This window comes from Babylonia areolata, chromosome 28, assembly GCF_041734735.1.
Source record: "Babylonia areolata isolate BAREFJ2019XMU chromosome 28, ASM4173473v1, whole genome shotgun sequence".
Lineage (NCBI taxonomy): Eukaryota > Metazoa > Mollusca > Gastropoda > Neogastropoda > Buccinidae > Babylonia > Babylonia areolata.
Genome location: NC_134903.1, coordinates 5,941,275 through 5,947,274, shown reverse-complemented (window position 1 = coordinate 5,947,274; position 6,000 = coordinate 5,941,275).

Sequence of the window (6,000 nt, the reverse complement as noted above, 5' to 3'; positions counted from 1 at the left end):
TTAGGGAGCTGCAATAAAACAGTCACATCAAGAGATCTGAAACGGTTGTTGCTAAGATTAATGGACTGCAGGTTGATGATTTTCACACTTGAAACATTAAACAGTGAACAATGTGACAGAGTCAGTTTCACAAGAGACACACTATGTGTAAAATCTGTCAGTGACATTCCTGACCCTGTTGCATCCACGTAGCGAAGTGGAATGAAGAGGTGAACTGGAAAAGGGTGAGTGCACCAGAAAGAATGACCTTGACATAGACATCCCTCAGGACAGGACATGTCACACATCAGTTCGTCATCCCGCTGTGGACACTGACCCCAGCCATCACACAGATGATATTGATGAAGGCAGACTTTAGAATTTCTACAATGGTAGAGGTAAGGGCAAACTACAGTCTCACAGCCTTGTTCATCTTCTCCATAAACACAGTCAGAAAGCCCATTGCATCGAGTGTACACTGGAAGACAGTACAACCACTCAGCAGTGCAACTATAATGGGTGTCAGGACAAGAGTCCTCAGTTTTCATCTCCTGTTGAGTAAAGTATCCCGTACCGTCTAAGTTGATGTGAAATCGTTGTCTCTTCAGATTCTCTTTGAAAAGGGAATGCAGTGCTTCTTTCTCTTGACAACTGACTTCATCAGAATCGTCCATGCAGTCGGAATATTCATTGCAACGTTGGCTGTGCAACACGCATTGAAAGTTAGCACACAAGAAACCATTACATGAAGAAGGTTCACAGAATGACTCATCACTGTTGTCTGGGCAATCCTGTTTGAAGTCACACATGAAAGTGTAATGCACTCTTGTGAAATCATCATCACATCTAAACAAGTCCTGCGTGTCTGTAAAGCTAATCCTCGGGGGATGTTTGTGGTGGTTCTTCCTACAGCTCGCGTTCATAAAGATTTGAAATTGTGAGTACCTTGCTTTACAACAAGTACTTTCGAGATTAGAAAACAAATATGTGTGTGACAATTGTTTGTCTGGATAAAGACATAAACCCTGACGTGTGCTTGTCAATATAGACTGTAATGAAGGTAGCTTAGCTATGAGAGTTCTGGTGGAGACACTTCTAAGTGATGGTGGGTGTATTTCACACAGTGATTCTGAACACGCTATGCTAGTAACAGGAAAGTGAGAGGGAAGTGTGATTGAATAAAATTGAGTAGATTTGATTATTTTTGAAGGATGGCGTGGAGATGTTGCTCTAATGTGGTTTATGTTATAGATCAATGTGCCATCAGACCATTTAGAAAACTTGCTGTACATGAAGAGTACTGTGTCCCAACCTGCTGTATAGCCCAAACACAAATCTAATTCGTGGAAATATTTTGAAATATGTGAAAAGTCTATGAGTTCCTTTCTGGTTTTTATTGAAGCTAATTGTCCACTTAAACTTTTGCAGTTAAATTGCAATCTCTTAAGACTGTCTACGTCGTCTGATATCACAAGTTTAAAACATTTGTTATATGAAGCGACGAGACCCTGACAGTCAGGACTGCTGAAGGCACAGTGTTCTGTTTCATCCTGACCATTTTCACACTCTAACCTCAGGTTGCAATCTAGGTGATTTTGAAATTCAGAGTAACTGGTGACAGAACAATTAAACAAACCACCAGACAGTTTTGAGGGTAGCGTAGTTTGAGAATATGTAGAAAAATATAGTTTGATGTCCTGACTAAATTTGTTGACACCAAGCTGAACGTATAGGTAGGATGTAAGAAAAACTTCAGCGAGTGGGAACTGATCGATGTACCAACTCTGTAAATCTGACAGAGTTTCGTTTGATTTTCTATACTTCAGTACTGGATATCTATCCATTTCAGAAAGATTAGGGGAGTATAACTGCTGAACACTGATCATAGTAGCATGTCCAGAGGGTCCCTTCAACTCTGCACTACAAAACATTACCACATTATGAAATTTTGTTACATGTGGTGCTACTAGATATCCAGTGTGTCTCAACACATATTTCATAATAAAACCGTGTTTCTTTTCGATAATACAAATGTTGACTAATGGAGTATTGTGATGATCCACAAAAACACTTTTGTGTGTTTCTTTATGTCGTTGAAAATATATTCTGTCAAGGCTATGATACATACATTTGACATTAAAATAGTACCAGTAAAACATTACATCTGTTTGCCAGTAACCAGCATCACACCAATATGATAAGCGTTGCAAATGAACCTGGACATGCATATCACGTGAAACCTCCACATGCATTCTGCAGAAAGTAGTGGAGTCATCACACACACCATACACCACTCCTGTGTCCTGCATGTCGTAATCCCTATGTTTGTCACAGTCTGAAACATTGACTTGCAGGATTGTGTACTTTGTTTTGTTTCGACCCATGAAATATTCTATTCCTGGACATATGGCCCTGAGCATCGTAGAGTTGGTACTAACATTGTCCAAAACTGTTTGATCTGTGATGTAATCGGAAAGGGCAAGACGATGTCTCTTTAGTATAGTCTAAGGTATTTAGATACAACAGATTCAACACTCTCTAAAACACATCTGGGCCAAGAGCCATATACGAAAGGCTAGGTGAAAAAGTTGTCAACTCATTCAGACATACAGTCATTCACAAAGCACGGCAGTCATTCTGTCAGTAATGGAATCACAAATTCACTGTCCTGTCAATGCAGTTTTAGATAACAGTCCATTGTCTGTTTCAATGTCCACTGTTTTGCAAAGGTCTAACTGATGGGAAACATATAAAAAAAAACAGCACCAAAGGTACCACTTACAAGTCCATACTTGTAACAAGCAATGGAAACTGTTCCCCACCTCCTCACCCCCTCTCACCCTCAACGCTTACACTTGAGCAGTATGCAAATTAGAAGAACGAACTGGAACGCCATCATCGCTAGGCAGTGAGGGCACATCACGCACGGTGATGTTATAAATCTTCCTCACAGTGACCCACTATAAATGTGTGGCACTCAATAGAGGACATCACGTCTGTGGCAGCCACGTGAGTTTGGTCATCAGACAATACCTGTACAGCTGTGATAAACATTGGAGAGAAGAATTCGGGTAGAGGGAGACAACCATCAAGGCTGATCTGAAATTCTTTGGCGTCAACATAAAGTCTGCTTGAAGCACAATCTGGTCGTCAGTATCTACACATCTCCTGAGAGTTTCCCTGTCTCCCTTTCCCTTCTTTTCCATGGCTTTTGATCTCCCATGCTAAACTCCACCCTCCTTCACAACAGATCTACACCTTCAGTCTTCACGCAGCTGTGTTCTGTGAACAGTTATGCTGACAGCTCACTTCACTAGGCTGTAGTGAAAACCTGGGTTGATGTTGTTGCCTTTGCATGAATTAGTTTGCAAATGCTATATTGTCGATAATCTTGATGGTGATATTCTTATTAAACATATAATTTGGATTGCTTTGCTTTGCAGCTCATTGGTTATAAAAACCCATGAAGTATGTACACACACACACACACACACACACACACACACACACACACACACACACACACACACACACACACACACACATATATATATATATATATATATATATATATATATATATATATATATATATATATCTTTCCTAGCTTCCACATTTGATTTTAAATTCGCACAGACAGTACATAGCTTCTCATGATGTTCATGCTTCGGATTCGAAGATGACCATGGCTTCGGGACTCAGATGGAAGATCGGTGGCTGTAAGTCCGGAGGTGACTGGTGAGGCCAATTCGGGCCCTGAAGGCTCGCCCACATATGGGACACAAGTGAGTGGGTTGTGGCAGTGGATGCTGCTCGGGCCTTGCGCACTGCACGCTTTCGTTCTGATCAGTGTTCTGCGTAGACAGCTCGGGTGGAAGTGGTTGAGTCCAGGTCTCGCTGGTGTAAAGGTGGGTGGTAAGGACCACTGCACAGTAGACCTTCAGCTTGGTGGCAGGTGGTAAAATGTCAAAATATTTATTTGATCTTAAGTATATCACTGTTAATGTCCTAGCATACCATATGTACTCCGGCTTGTAGGTACATTTAGTTTTGTCTGTTGTGTGTATTTCTTAATTGCTCTCAAGCAACCTTTGTGTGCCAAAAATGTACCTTTTTTCTGGTCAATAAGAGTAGGGCTAGAAATTTCCTCTTGTTATTTCAAAATGTGTGATACACAGAAAATCTCTGTTAATCCAGTGTACAAAATCGTATTATTTCCAATCTTAGATTTATCATTATAGAAAAGGGGTTCTGAGAAGATCTCTATCTGATTTGGGTTTCCACTGACAACAAAATTCGTCATATGCCATGAACGCACACGGGCAGCAACTTGGATGTCATCTACATGGACTACCAGAAGGCCTTCAACTCACCACAAACTGCTGGTGAAAGTGACAGTCCGTGGACTCCATGGCAAGGTACTGTAACACTGACTTCCTGACAGGCAGAAACTAACAGGTTGTTGTCAACGACACACTCTCATTGGATACAGATTGACAGTTGGAACGAAATACTTCAAGGCATTGTCATCAGGCCCATTCTCTTTGTCCTGTTCACCGATGATCTCCAAAGTCACGTGAAAATTTACGTCAAGATGTTCGCTAATGATCAAAGCTCTTTGCATGAACTGACTAAACCCAAAGCCCTCAAGACCTGCAAAATGACCAAGTCAAGTTACTTTGTTTTCATTAAAAAAGACAACAACCAAAATAGTCTGTCTGATGTGTAGGCTACTTTTGTGAACAGGTGTACACTTTATTGGTACAGTTCATCTCATCATTTTCCCTGGTACATGTCCACACGTAGGCACATATTTTCAGTTGCAGTGTCAACTGTGCACACCTTACAGTGTAGAGCAAACGCTTCTTTTTTTTTCTTAAAAAAAAAAAAAAAAATCTTCTTCTTCTTCTTCTTCTTCTTCTTCTTCTTCTTCTTTTTTCTGCCTGCAGTGTATTTATTTTCCTGTCAGACTGGATTCTTCTACAGAAATTTGCAAGAGACAACTCTTTTGTTGCCATGATTCTTTTGTGTGTACTGAGTGCTTGCTAAAACGCGAAATCAGTTATCGTCTCATCTGATTGAATAGCGTCCAAACCACTAGTGCTGGTAGAGAATATTACCGTGTGTGGGATTCGAACCTCATCAGATCCTCTCGCACGGGTTCGAATCCTACCCTCAACATTCAGTGGTAACTGTTCTAAATCAAGAAATACACAACACTACCTTTTAAAATATCAGTGCCGCAACGTTCCTCTCACAACCAACATGAGAGCAGGCAGGGCAATAGGAGCAGAAAATGTGGAATAGTTTGTATGTGAAGAATTTGATCCTTTGAAGGGGTGTAATATTCTAGAATAGGTTAGTTTTGAGAACCTTTTTCAAAGGTAAAATAGACTGTGTGTGGAACAAATTTTGCGTGGATAAAAGCAAACTTTAGTTTGAATGATTTGCAAAGAGAACTGTTGTCCGTAAGATGTTTGACACGCGGAAATAAATCATCAGTGTCGAGAGAAAGAAGTATGTCACCAGTTTCATTTAGTGACTCTTTTGTGAATAGTATGCAGACAGAGTGATTTATGACTCAATGTTCATGTGGAGGAATAAAGCTTTGTTGAAGGACAGTTTTCTGTTATTTTATTTCATTTCGTTTTTATTTATCTCACTTCTTTTTACTGTATTCTTCATAGGAATTAAGGGTTCAAAACAAGTCAATGTCTTCTTAATACAGATCGTTTAGGTCAAACAGAATTTTAAAGAAGAATCGAAGGCAACACCCCAACACGGAGTATGGCGGGGTTAAAATGGTCATGCACGAAAAAACCCACCCGTGTACACACGAGTGAACGTGAGAGAAGAAGGCAGACTGTTATCTCCTGTACTGCAGCAGAAGAACGTGGGTATGAGTGTACATATGTGATTTGGGATAAGTGGCTTGGGGTAATGTCACTGACATGGTATGCATGCTGAGTGCTCTCAAGCCAACCTCTGGATTGCACTACATACACCACATCACACCACAGC